The following is a 16,153-nucleotide window of genomic DNA, read 5'->3' on the forward strand; positions in this document are numbered from 1 at the left end:
CATTTATTTCGTTGAATGTTGTGATATGACTGAGATAGAGAGTAAGAAATGGGTGATTTGATGGAAATTATTGTGTGTTTGGAGTGAAATGTGAATTGATTGTGGGATTGACATACCCTTGATTGAGAATGTGTGTGAGCATGTTGAGGAATGATGATTGAATGATGTAAATGGTTAGAAATGGATATGGATGACTTGTTGATATGTTGTGTGATGGAATAATGACATATGTACCGAGTATTGTGAATGAATTATGGGCCTATGTGTCGTGTACTGTAAATGAATGTGGGTCTCTATGTTGTGTAATGTGAATAAATGTGGGCAAAGTATGTCGTGTATGATATGCTATGAATGGTTCAACGATACACTAGAGGTGTGGAAGATGGGGACGGTAGAAATATCTTGGGAAAGAGAGAGTGGTGGTGACACCAACAGTGAACATGGGTGCACCATAGGCCACACACTCTCCTCTTGACTAGACCTCTGACCACTACCTTTATTGAGCGACCTGTGATTGCCCACGCGATATCCGTGAGGCAGGGGTAATCGGCGACCATTCATTATGTAAAACTGTGATCACAGTGCCATAGTGAGCGTGACTATGTGTGGTAAGCGCACGTGTGTGAACTGTTGGTGTAGTAAGAGCACCGGTTCTGCTTTGAATTGGAATAGATGATGAATGATGATTGTGATTGAGATTGAGATGCTTGTATTGTGGATGAATGATTTAAAATATTTTAGTAAATGTGTAGTATTTGAGGTGAGTCTTTATGTTTATATATATTGGATAGTGTAGAGTACTCACCCTTACATTTATTTTTCAGTTAACCAAGACGATCAGCACCGGACTCAGTGAAGGAAGGATGAACTGCTATAGGACAGATTGTATTTTGAAATTATGATGTAACTGAATTAGTCATGTAACAATTTTTGATATAAATTTGTAATCCTTTATTATTTTTAACTGTTTTATGAAACTCTATGATGGGATCTTTTTACTTAAATGAAAATTTTATTATCTTATTTTGTGAAATTATTACTCAGAAATTAATTTAAGGTGTTACATGTAATTATTAAGTCATAATATATCTTTTCACATTTTACTCCCTTGGTTAATTTTGTGAATGGATTTATTTGTAAATTTTTTTTAATTTTTTCACAATTTATTTATGTTTTAATTAAAATTTATTTTATTTCCTTTGTTTATGAAATTATAATGTATTTTGAGAAGTCAAAATTTAGGGTGTCACACCATGTACTCTTAAATTAAATAAAAGTAATACCTAGATTCTTATTTTTCTTCTTCTTTTGATAATGATTGTCATCATATAGTATCATCCATGTTTTCTCCCACACATAATCTGGTTTGGTCACAGTATTAGACATGAGTAACATCAGAAATAGTTTTTGTAGCTGATGTAACGCCCCAAATTTTTGTAATATTAATTATTGTTGATATATGTATATGTGTTTATATGTACGTGTAAATGTGAAAGATGTAATTTGCACTTGAATGCGTAATGATGATGTTATGGGTATAATGTGTATGGATGTGTGTATATAAATATATATAATTAGATTGGATTGAAAACAGGCTAAGCATGGATGCTGCTGTAGGGCACTCTCGCTGTAGCGAGAGGCCCCTAGGCGTGAGACATGAAACTGTGTCTTTCTCGCTGTAGCGAGAGGTCTTTCACTGTAGCGACAAAGCCACAGTTTGGACTGTATATCTGGGTGTAGTCTCGCTGTAGCGAGATTCTGCAAAAATTAAAGTGCATTTTTGTCTTAGTTTTTCGCTGTAGTGAGGGAAAGAGCCGCTCATTGTAGCGAGAGTGTCGTGGCCAGAGAGGATTTAAAGGGGGTTAGGGTTTGAGAAAGGTTATTTCTCACCTTCCCTTCCAAATCTCTTCGATTCTCTCGACCCCAAACCCTATTCTACCGATTAAATTGCCTCCAAAGCCGTTCGGGAATAAGATTGAAGGTTGAATCCGTGTGGGGAACGCTTGGAGGTGAGTTTTAATGGTTAGGGTTTTCATTTTTCCTTCCCTTTCCTTGTTGTTGCGATTTCTCTGGGTCCTCATGGAATTCTTCCGTGTATTTAGGATGAAGTCCGTGTGGGGAGCCTTCTCATTGTCGATTTTGTGTGTGAGTCTCATTTTGTTTAGAAATTCATTTATTCTCTATGCATTATAATGTGGCTAAAATAAAATGTGAGAATATGTGTGTTTTGACAAATTTATTATGTTGGACATGGAGTGGTGGAAGTCGGTTAGCATTAGGTGTGCCGAAATGGTTAAGTTGTGTTTGCTTGAGTGACTTAATAAGTACGGACTCAGTGGAAATTGTTGTGTGTGTTGGAAATGTTGTATGTTGAATGGAATGTGAATGAATATTTGTGCCGTGTGCTGTGAATGGTGAATATTGAGTGGTGTTGAAATGAATTATGTTGTAAATGTATGTGGGCACGTGTGCCATGTATTGAGAATGATTATTACGAACAAATGTGGGCCTGAGAGCCGTGTAAAATAAATGATTGTGGGTTTGTGCTATGAATTGTGACTAAATACTGAAACGTGTGTGGATGGGGCATGTTAACGTCGTTATATTGTGCTATGAATGGTTCAGCGATACACTGAGAGTGTGGAAAATGGGGACAGTAGAAATACCTTGGGGAAGAGAAAGTGGTGGTGACACCAACAGTGAGTGTGGATGCACCATGGGCCACACACTCTCTTCCTGACTAGACCTCTGACCACCACCTTTGTTAAGTGACCCGTAACTGCTCACGTAGTATCGGTGAGGCGGGGGTAACCGGCGACCATTCATGGTGTAAATCTGTGACCACAGTGACACACAGAGCGTGGTTAGGTGCAGTGAGTGCACATGTGTAAACTGTTTGGTGCCATGAATGCATCGATTATGAACTGAAATAAAATGTTGTTTGTGATTACTTAGACTTGAGTAGAATATATTAGAATACCTATAGTTATGCAAGGTGAGTTTCTAAGTTATGCATGTGTGTGTGGGACAGTGTAGAGTACTCACCCTTACATTCATTTTTCAGGTAACCAAGATGATCAGCATTAGACTCAGTAAAGGAATGATGAACTGCTATAGGACTTTGAATTTATTTTGAAATTTATGATGTAACTGGATTAGTCCTATAGAAGTCTTTGATATAAACTTGTAATCCTTTAATGTTTTTAAACTGTTTTATGAAGCCATGTGATGGGAATTTTAGTTAAATGATTTTTTTTATATTCTCATTTTTGCGAAATTTATTATTTAGAAATTAAATTAAGGTGTTACAACTGACATCCTGAACAAAGCTCATTGGCTTCCTTTATTCCATCAACAAATTCTTTGTTGTCATATAAAAGTCCCAATAAATACCATGCTTCTTGAAAATTGTTAATTATAACTCCATTAACAACTCTTATGCTCTCATAATTACAACCATCACGCTGCATTGTAAACAACAAACATAAATAGTAAAGCTCGTTTGTCCCTGGAGGGATATAATTAAGCCTACCAATTGAGAAATCTCACTTTCTTAGTTTCCATTTAGAATTCTCCCTATTAAAAACAAATTTATTATGAAATTCTACATAAGTCAACTCTTTAGCCTCTACATACACCTTATTTGCTTCCATTCAAGCTATGAACATAGTGTCTTTGTCTTTATTTCTATTAAGAACATCATCTATTCTTTCATCATCTTTGAACAAAATAGTTTGGTAATTTGGTAAATGAAAATTTAACCTATGAACTTTGGCTATCTTTCATGAATATCAAATGCCAAGATCCTTTACACAGCTTCACATGAAGCAATCTATATACAATCATAAAATTGGTTGATTTCATCAACAAAAGAGGCATTTCTATCTTTTTTATATTTTTCAGATATTTTCAGGGTAGCTCTATCTGAATCTTTGTTTACATATTTGAATAGATAATTAATAGCATTTGACTTGTTACAATACTCCATATTAATATATGTTTGATACTTTATTAAATGAATTGGATTTTAAAGAACAATATTTTTATTATCCATCTCAATTCCTTTTTTATTGTTGCAATTCTCGAATTTGTCTCTTTGTATGAAAGATAATCATCTTCATCATTAAAAGTAGCATTCTATAAATTTTTAGGAAAATGTTTTGTGCAAGAGTTGGGGTTAGGCAATTCAACATATATATGTTTATCAATTTGATTTTTTGTATTTAACTTATTCTCTATATTTAACCACAACAGAATATGCATATGCAGAAGTCCTTTTTTTAAAAAAATAAAAATCTACAGTATACATGCCTATTAAAATAATATATGTAAGTTTTGTTAAAAATCAAAATTCATGATGTATTGACTTTAATAAAACAAATATAAAGTATTAACAAAGTAATAAATTACTTGCATCAACTTTTCCAAACTTCTTTCCTTTCTTAAAATATGTAATCATTCTATTTAACATCATTTAAAACAATTTGCATGAAATATCTAGTATGTCTTTAGCTTTTATTCTGTAACTAGCAAGGACTCTTGTTATCTTTACCCAACTTGAAATGCAACTGAATGTAATGAACAAATCAGGATATCTAAATTTTTTATAGAGTTATTGCATCTTTGTTATTATTAAACATATATCTCAAATTTTTAGTAAAAAAAGCAACTAATATCACATGTCAATATGATGGATTTATTTTACTCTTACTTACGACCTCTTCAATGCCATTTAAAACATTAGACATGATAGAAGATTGATTATTTCTTGTAAATGACAATCACTAAGATTCTATCACATTATATGTGTCAACTAAAAGAAGTTGATATAACTTTCATGCATTCACTATATTTTTCATTCCATATTTCTTTGTTGAATTCTAAATGCTATAAATTCTCTGAGTTATTCTCAACCTTTTCCTATTTCTACTTCCATGATTAGTTTCCTTAATAGGAATATCTTCTTGACATTCATCTTCTTGTATGAAAATAATAGAGGATATTGTAATAGTATAAAATTCATATGAGTTTCATGTATTTTCATTAAATCTCCAAAGTGTTTCTTTACAATTATATTGCTACCAATTTTTGAAGTGTCAAAATCTCCAACAATTAATGTTGCAGCTTCATCTGAGGAACAAAGATTATACATCATGGCATTTCTTCTCCTACTTAGAAATAGTCTTAGGCCGAATTCAGAATTACAATTGTCTGAGAACTAGTCTCTAACTCTTATGAAGCTTTGATCTAATACATGATCAATCATTTTGGTCAATTCTATAACTAAGTTATATCTTCTAAATGAAATTTTGAATTATTCTTCTTGTAAATATACATCCATAAAATGAATATGTATGAAAAATGAATGAAAAGAAAAGCTATGTATAATTTTATTATTTGATGAGTTGTCATTATTTATACCTAAAACATCTCATTCTATTTATAACTTTGTTATGTGTATAAAATATGTAGAATTGAGCATACCTTGATATTCTTTCCTCATATGGAAGTAAGTTATCAATTCTATGAATATTTTGACTGTTCAAAATAAATTAAGGAGCAATATATTCATCAATCATAAAAGTTTCAACTTTTCCATCAATAGATATAAATGAAAACATATTATTATATTATCTAATATTCTTTTTATAACTCTTGCTCCTTGAATCTTTTCTTGACATCAAATTCCAAAGTAGGAGAGGTTTTGACAACATTGATAATTTAACTTTTCCTTTTATATAACGTTATGAAAATATTAGATTTAATAGAGTTTTGGATTTGTCACAACGTTCATCATACAACATCACTATTTTATATGAATAACAAGTGTACATAACATTTCCAACATCTAAAATATTTGCATTTGTAAAATTTTGAAAAAAATATTTTACTTGTAATAGCTAAAATTTTATCGAAGTACAAATAAATTTTAATTTGTTATCTTGATTTTCAACATCCATATAGAGATTAGATATAAATTGACAAATATCTCTTGATAATTCAAAAGAGTCAACAACTATGATCACCACAAACCTATATTTTAGTTTAAGTTAAAAATATTTGATTAAAAAAATTAAATTTATTGACAAATTTTGAATGAAAATAATATTAGAAAATTACGTTCTAATACGTTAAAGTTTGGTTCAAAATTTTACAAATGGTTATTTTTCACTTGAGTTATATTAGACATACAACATTGTTCATATGGTATAATAACATATAAATATCATTCTTGTTTACTACTATAAAAGCAATTAAAGAATAATTTCATCCAAACATGGTGTTTGATTCTAAATAATGATGATTTGTCCTTCTTCACTTTACTAATTGTAGAATCACTTGTAGGAGAATAACCTTGAGACGTTGAACTTTTATTATTTGTAATAATTAAAAATGCAACTCTTTTGAATAAATTATATCAAGTAATAATAACTATGTTATTTATAATTTGAATACCATTCAATAATATGCTAAAAGATTTTTTTTTCTTGTAATCTAAACAATCTAAATAAAATATATTAAAATTAACACAAATTAAATATGAGTTCATTACAATTTTAATATCATAATAGTGTGATATTGTTATTAACTTGAGTTTTGGTTAAAGAGATAACTTTATTGTCAACTTCTAGTTGATAGAAAGATATGTATTTTCATCTCTTACAATAAAATAACATGATTTGAATATCAAAATAGTTTTAAAAAATTTACTATATTAAAATAAGACCAATAAAATATACTAACATACCATATTTTTTACTTCTTTGTAAATTGTTTTCTTGCAAAACTTTTTTTACTATTGCTTGGTGTCATTTTTTGGCTTGATTCTTTAAAATTGAAATCTTCATCCATTAGCTTATTATATTTAATTGTATCAATATAATATAGCTGTAAACTATTCTTCAGAGACAAATTAAAACACATATTCTACAATAAAAATATAAATCTATTAGCTTATAACTTGGTGAATAACTTGGTGAAGGCATGTTTTCATAACTTTTATAGAACTTATTAGTCAAATATTATATTATAGGAAATTGATATTGTTACTATTATGTATGCATGTTAAACTACTTTACTTCACTTGAATATAAGAAAAAAGTTTAACTATAAATTTTTTTAATTACTATATTAGGAGGATCTGTACTAAAATAATTATTGCATATTAACATGGTTTGCAAATGTTACTCTTACACTTCCATCTATGCAAGCATACCTTTTTTATTTGGTAAATCAATTAAGGTATTTAGTATCTCCTATATTATAGGCATTTGGTATCATTATTATGTGGTTGGCTTACTTTTGCAATAGAATATTTTATAAATCCAGAATTTATTGGATTTTTAGTTAGTTTTCAAGTAGTTTTTTAATAGAAAATTGTAGTTATGAAGATTAAAATCTCATACAAAAATGATAATTTTTCAAATAGTTCAATTTTGTTTATGTTCTTATGCAATTTTTGTTGTTAAATGAGTTTTGTAAAAAAAATTTAAGAAAAAACAAATGATTTAGAAGTATTAAGAGGTCAATTGGGCTTAACGTAGCCACTTTCAGAGCAGAAAGTGAACATTCTAGAGGCCTAGAAGTCGATTGAGGTTGAGCGTAATCACTCCTAGTGGTGAAAGTAAACATTCCAGAGACTTTGGGAGTGAAATATGTTGAGCATAGTCACTTTCTCTGTAACATTCTTATTTATTTATATGGTTTAAATAAATAATTTTGTGTTGGAAAAGGAAATTAAATTAAAATTTGTTTGTATTCAGAATGAAAAGTGTAGAATGTAAAACTTTCATATAAATTACTCAAACTTGTAAAATTTCTCAGTAATAAAGTAATGAAAAATAAATAAATTTAGGTAAAAAGTTGAAATAACAAACATGTACACTGGTCTCATTATTTACAAAATATAATTTCAAAATGCATTAGGACTCATTTACAAGATACAAAATATAGTTTAAATTCTAATGCGCAGTATATCCACACCAAAGGACTGAAGACGATCCTAGTCGTCATCCCCAAACCATCCCTCTATCTCTGCCAGTTCCTTTGGAGATATGTCCTTGTCTTCACCAAGATCGCCTATGTTAGCTACAAATTCACTACTCGTGATTCGCTTTACTATAAAACAACTTAGTCGTCCATGTTGGTCATGATCCAGAAAAGTGTATATATAATTCCCTAGATACAAAGTCTAGTCTACTACTAATAAGCAGCTCTGATAACCTAACATGAAAAGTTTTGTAAGGATGAGCCTCTTTTCTCATTACAAAACATGATTCACAATAAGATCAAGCAATGTAAGCATGGATAATACATCAATAAGTCAAAAATACAATTTCATTTTCATATATATACAATGATCGTTAATATTATGACTTTATGCTATTTTCTTTTCTATTATTCTCAAATTCTCCATTTCAAACTTTTAATGCCCTTGCGATCCTTTAAGGTCTTTCTTGATATAGATAGTTGCTGGATAGCCACGGTTACACAGATACAACGTGTGCCAACCTAGCTGCTTTTAGAAAAAACATGGTTAGATGTTTAGGTCAGGAAATGAGTATGAGGCTTGTGATGCTCTTACTTTCATTAGTTATGCATAATTCAAGAAAAACATCCACCACTCTCATTTCTCAAAAAATTTTAAATTCACCTCCATCTTTCACATTCCCGGTGTATTTCTAAACTATCCACACTTATCCTTATCATCTTTCGTTTCTCATCACCACTTCCCTTTTCAAATTTCTCATCATAATTCAACTTGATACTTTCACACTAAAATTTTGTTCATCATTTTCTCTTTCTATTTTATTCAAGTTCACTAACTATATCATATACCAATCATTCATTCCCGAAAGTTGGTTACTTTTGAACTCAACCAAAACATGCATACATATATGTTCAACACACATATCATTCAAATCATCAAACATAAGGAAAACATATTTCATTCAAACATATATTCACAATCAAATAATCCCATAACTGCATTTTCATGAGTATACACATATTATGTTCTTAACAATGAAATAGAGCTCTTCTTACCTCAATAATTAATTTTGTGATGGAATTAATAAAAAAGGTGGTTCAACAAGCTAAGATCTTCCTACATATTACAGAGAAGAGTATTTTTGAGAAGAAAGAAAACAGAGAAAATAGAGGTGAGAAAGAAATGCCAAGCTCTGAGATACTCACTGGTGATTCCATAGAGTGGAGATTCAAGCTTGAATTTAGAACAAGTTCAGAGGCTTTTCTCTAGGAGGAGGGAAGAGAGAGTTTAGACAAAAAGAGTTAGAAAGCTTTCTTAGATTGTATAATGCAAGTTTCTAAGCTGAAATTCCTTAAATACCCCTCAATTCTCACGCGCTCTCGCTTGAGAAAGACTATTCTTGCCTGAACGAGCCCTTCCTCACTTGGGCGAGAATACCAGATAGTGGTTCACTCAAGTGTAACATTTCGAATTTTGTAATAATAATATTTTTAATTTATTAATATAAATGTATATGGATTGCTATGTGTTTATGTGCTTGAGTTATATGATGATGATGATGAGTATTGAATGGTGATGTGATTGAGAATGTGGGTGAAGTGTGTGTAGACATGCCATTAATTGATGTTGAATAATATGAAATGGTTGAAAGTGTGTGGAATGGCATGTTGAACATGAATGTGGATGTGTTTGAATATGTTGAAAAATGACTTTTTTATTTAAATATTGTAAAATAAAAAACTATTTCTTAAATTACATATTTTTTCAAACTATTTCCCTGTTTAGGGTAAATTTTCCACGTCGGTGTTGTGTTTCGCCAAAGCGGCTAGCGAAATAAATTTTTTTTTTTTTTTTTTAAAATTTTTCGCCACAAGAAGAGTGAAATACATTAGATTGAAGCACATGTCAGCGAATCAACGGTTTCGCCATTTAATTGGCAAAATTAATTACGAGTTTCGCCACCACCGCCGCGTAACTAATAGGGAAATGACATGTGGATACGACCAACTTGTTTCGCCACTAAAAACGTGAAATCTGTAAAATTAAATAAAACAAAAATTTGAAAAATAGAAAATGGACGGTTGGGGAGTGGCGAAGACAGGTGGCGACATCGTACTTATTTCGCGCTGTGAGTAGTGAAAGAGTGTTTCGCCAACAAAACTGACAAAACCAATAGGAGGCTGACACGTGGTAGGCAGAATAGTAACCGTCCCGACCCCTTCTTCCCATTCGCTCCTCGTTCTTCCATTTCTGCTTCCATATTTTTGCTTCCATTTCTTCATCTTTCGACGCCTCCTCTTCTCCATTTTTAAAAGATTGCAGTGAAAAATTTTGGATAAGATTTTACAGTTTTTAAAATTTTAATTAAGATAATGATATTATTTATATTTATATGTAAATTTATATTCTGTTTATTATTTTAAAATGCTGAAAAAATATTTTTTATTTTGCAATTAAACACGGTTTAGAGAGAATTAGAAGAGTTAGAAGAATTAGAAGTTAGTAAAATTGATTTAGTTAATTTTAAATTTTATTTCATTAATTTATGTTTAAATTAATGGATTAGAAAATAAAATTTGACTGATTATGTTAAATTATTAAAAAAATTTGTAAAGAAAGAATAATATAATAATATTTGTTAATTATATGTTTGTATAATATTATTAATATGATGTTGTATAATATATTTGTTATATATTTATTTAGAGAATAATACAAAATTAGTTAAATAATTTTAATTTAATAATAATAAGAAATATTTGGTTTAATTGTATAAAATATTTTGTATACGTAAATAAATTTCAATTATGATAGGAAGATTATAAAATTTTTTAAATTTATGTATCCTAAATATGTAAGTAGTTTGTATTTTATTAAAATGGATTAAAAATTTGTATGTAAAAATTAAGTAGATATTATTTTATTATGTTATTAAAAATAATAAAAATAAATTCATTATTATAAATATGTTAGTAATTTGTATGTAAAAAACTAAGACTAATTAAATATTTGTATGTATTAGTAATTTGTATGGAATATATTGTATTACGTGTGTAAATGTGATTTGTAGGTAAAATACTGTTAAATTTAATTATTATTATTATTATTATAATATAAGATAAATTCATTATTATGTATTATTAGTAATTAGTAATTAGTAATTTGATTGGGCTAACACTATTAGTAATTTGTATGTAAAAAAAATTAATTGTACTATGTAAAAAATTTATTTTAATTTTTAAAATGTAAAAAAAAATTGTTTCATTAAATTATTATAATTAAATAAGATTAATTAAATATATTATAATTAAGTTAGTAATTTGTATGTGAATATAAAAAATAAATTATGATATTATGTTAGTCATATGTTTTTTTCTTTAATTTGAATAAAATTACATTTGATATGTTATGATATTATGCTTTTAATTAAGTTGTTTTAATTTAAATTTTTGTATGTACAAAGAAAAATATATTTTTATAATAGTAGGACATTTTTGTTTGAATTTTTGTCTAATTAAAATGTGATAATAATTTTATAATAAATTCAAAAAAGTTCTAATTAATTATGTTAGGATATTTTGTTAAATGTGATAATGATTTGTGTGTAATAACAAGCATTATATAGAATTATGGGTATGTTTATATTTCCATTAAACATGAAATACTAATAATTTAACTTGACGAATGAAGTTGATATTTCTATTTATATGTTATTTTTTTTTTATTTTTTTTTTGTATAGATGGCATCATCTTCGGGACAAAATAGGATTATTAATCCCAGGCTAGAGGATTCATCACTCTTTCAATTTTAGAGTTTTCATGTCTTTGAACATATTTGAGATGGGCGTGATTACCCGATGTTGAGGGTTAGGAAGAGTCAAAATATTCCTGGTGGATTAGAAGGTGTTTCTTAGGAAATTATTTCACATTTAGAGTTAGCCGATTTTATTGTAGTGGCTAACTTATCACAATTTCCGCTGGACGTATGACTGAAATCGTCCACATTCACAAAATCTTCTACCTAATATAATTGTCCATTTTTGTCTACCCCTTTGTGTTATTGGATTGAACGCTTCTTACACTTCAAAACTAGTTCTTTGTATGTCATATCGACGCACTATATGTGATGAAGCTTCTTGTTGATTTTTTTGAATCTGTATCATAACTTTTCGAGAGTACATGCTTCCATTATGAAGGTCAGACATAGCCTGTTCTCCACGCTTAACAAAATATTCAACCAACCGTCCATACGTGGCTTTTACCAGTGCAGTTATGGGTAGATTTCTAGCACATTTCAATACTTTATTCATAGCTTCTGAAAGATTTGTGGTCATGTGTCCATAACGTTGCCCTTCCTCATCATAAGATAATGCACATTTCTCTTTTGATATGCAATCAATCCACCTCTGTATATCTTCAAATTGATTACGAAATGTAGTTAACTTTTGCTGAAATATGACCTTTGATGGTGTATAACCTACATGCACAATATTCAATTCATCAACCACATTAGGTGAGTGTAATTCAGTTGGTAAATAATATAAATATAATATATGTAAAAAAAAATAATATATACCCAATTTGATGAGCTCTTTCTTCAATGCTATATTTTTAAACTGATGATTAAAGTTGCTAGCAATATGACGTATGCAATATACATGATATGCATTTGGAGGTTGCCACCCAATGTGTGGATTTGACACTGCTGCTTTTATACTTTGATGCCTATCTGATATTAAACAAATTTCTGTTCTATCTGTAACATGCAAACGAATCAATGCCAAAAATCATTCCCAAGCTGACAAAGTTTTTCCTTCAACAATTGCAAATGCTACTGGAAGGACACAATTGTTTCCATCTTGAGTTGTTGCAATGAGTAACGTGTGACGATACTTACCATATAAGAACGTCCCATCTACTTGTAAAATAGGTTTACAGAATTTAAAAGCTTCATGACATTGTTTAAAAGACCAAAACAACCTTTCAAATACTCTAAACCTGTTATCTATTTGATGACCAACCACATACTCTTTCGTTTCAATTTTATAAACGGATCCAGGAGCATGTAATTGCATGTATTCTAACCAATGTGGCAACATACCGTATGATTCGTCCCAGCCACCAAAAACTTTAACAATGGCTTTTTGCTTCGCCTTCTAAACTTTTTTATATGAAATTTTGTATCCAAACTGTGCACTTATTCGCTCTTGTATTAATGAAATATGTACCAACGGTTCTTCGTTCACCATTCCTACATCAAATTAAATTGATTTAGTTAAAAACATTTGAAATTGTATATAGATATTAAAATATAAAATTATGAACATATAGAAAACATTTGTCTTACCAACGATGCATGAACATATCAAGTCTGAATCTAACTTTTGATGATCTTGAGAAATTCTCATATTGACACATGTATGTGAACTGCCCCATCTAGTAATTTTTCACTTGTTTGAATTCTTCAACAATGAAGCCCTCACTCTTCATTGACAACTAGAGGTATGGTTTAAGCATTTCACATACAAACATGTTAGTTTAGACTCAGCCACAAAATAACTTTGATGAATCTTCATTGCGTAATGTTTTAATGCATTTTTCACATCTTTTTTACCATCAAATAATAAGCCAACGGATAAGGGATCTCTTTCAACCCATGAATTTACATCTTAAGAGTTTTCTTCAATCATCTCTTCATCAAGATGTTCCCAATTAATATACTTATATTGTGGAGTACTATTCCAAAAAGGAATTATAGTATCTCCTGCATTATAATTTGTAAAAATTTGTAAGATTATTATCAACATATTTAATGAAAAACCAAAAAAAATTAAACAATATTCCATAGTACCTCCACCTAATTTATTTTCTTGTATATTTAAGTTGGAATCAAACTCTCCTTCAACATTAGTAGAAGAAGAACTGTCTAGTGAAATTTCTCCTTCATCACTTTCATCATTGTAACTATCATAATCTGAGTCTTCATTATCTTCATCAACTTCAATCCTAATTCCTTTATTTATTGCAACAAATCTATAAATTATTATCTAACAAATACATATATTAATAAATTATTTTATAAAGTAATTCATATTACCTTCATAGTAATCATTATTCAAAATCGTCCCATTATTTTGCTATGAAAGTGATAAATTTAAATTCATCACCTGCGACGGCACTGATGAACTCTCACCAATAGCAATATCCACATACAACTCTGTAACACTTCTACCAGATTGTTGTTGAAATGCACTTATCATACAATCAATATCTTCATCATCACAAATATCTAAAACTGTATACTATCTATTATTTCTATCAATAAAAAAACGTGAAATTAATCTAGAAATAACTTCATTACGATCAAGATTAAGCTTCAAATGAATTTTTCTTTTTAAGGCTTCAAAACTTATTCCTCACTTTATCTGAATCATTTTCTTTCTTCCTTCAAAACTCACACCTTTATTCCCTTCATAGATTCTACCATTCCAATATATCATTATAATATGTCCACTCATTTTGCACTTTTACAAAACAAATTTAATTACTATCGAAGTTTTTTTAAATTAATATCAACAAAATAATTACTTCTTTATTAATCAATTTATTTATTTAAAATAAAATACACAATAACTACATTCATAAATTTACATGAAATGAAGAAAAAAAAATATAAATCTAACCTGTTTTGTTTCAAATGTGTTAGTCGACAAAAATTTTGCAGTATGAAAGTGGTGTGTATGTAGTTGGAGAAGGGTGCAAATATTGAACATGGCTGGTTGTTCAACTGCTCAATGAACGGCTCGATTGAAGTAGATAAGAATATACTAAACTAAGGCAAAACTAGTACCTGATGTTGGTCTCCAATCAAAGTCCAGATTCAAGTGTGCCAAACCCGCATTTTTATTGATTGAAAAAGATATGACTGAAAGAAGTTGCAGCAAGGGCAGGCTCCAAGGCGACAATAGCAATAATAGAGTGGCCAAGCATTGAAAGAGAGAAAGGGATAACGGAAAAAAATAAAGAAGAGCTACGCAAGTTTCTCCCTGCAAATGGCGAATGTTAATTAAAGTTTCGCCAATATATTGACGAAACATTAGTTTCGCCAGTCCAATGAAGAAAAATAAGTTTCGCCCTGCAAGTGGCGAAAGTAGCTCCTATTTTCGCCATCAGAAATGCGAAACTATCCTGATACGTACACGTGTCACGATCTTATATTTTTGCTCTTTTTGTGGCGAAACAAATTTAAAAAAATAAAAATAAAATTATTTCGCCAGCCACTTTGGCGAAACACAACACCAACATGGCAAATTTACCCCAAACAGGGAAATAGTTTGAAAAAATATGTAATTTAAGAAATAGTTTTTTATTTTACAATATTTAAATAAAAAAAAGTCGTTGAAAAACTATGAATGGTTTAGCGATACACTGGAGGTGTGGAAGATGGAGGCGGTAGAAATACCTTGGGGAAGAGAGGGTGGTGGTGACACCAACAATGAACGTGGGTGCACCACAGGCCACACACTCTTCTCTTGACTTGGCCTCTAACTAACACCTTTACTTGGGGGCTCAATACCGTACACGTTGTATCCGTGAAGCGGGAGCTATCCAATAACCATCCATGGTGTGAAACTGAGTAAGTTCCTAAGGTTGAGGGTATCAGGAATCTGTGATCACAGTGAGCGTGGCTGACATGCAGCGAGTGTACATGTGTGTGGATTTTTTGATGATGCATTGAGAGCACCTGTGTGTGAATAAGAATGAAATGTTGAAATTATTACTTTTGCCTGTTTGATGCACGATTGAATTATATTAGAAAATGTGTGGAATGAGTAAGGTGAGACTCTATGCTTGTATATGTGTGTGACAGTGTAGAGTACTCACCCTTATATTTATTTTTCAAGAGACCAAGACAATCAGCACTGGTTTCAGTGAAGGGATTGATGAAACTACTATAGGACTTAGAAAGTTATTTTGAAAACTCTGATGTATTTAAACTAGTCCTATAGCAATCATTTGATATAAATTTGTAATTCATCTTTATTTTAAAATACTTTATTGAACTATGTATTTGGAATGGTTCGAATGAATTGTTATTATTCCAAATTTTGCAAAATTTAGTTATTTAGAAAATTTAAATTAAGATGTTACATCAAGCTTTTT

The sequence above is a fragment of the Abrus precatorius genome, unplaced genomic scaffold (genome assembly GCF_003935025.1).
Source record: "Abrus precatorius isolate BTA unplaced genomic scaffold, Abrus_2018 Scaffold7, whole genome shotgun sequence".
In the NCBI taxonomy this organism is placed as follows: Eukaryota; Viridiplantae; Streptophyta; class Magnoliopsida; order Fabales; family Fabaceae; genus Abrus; species Abrus precatorius.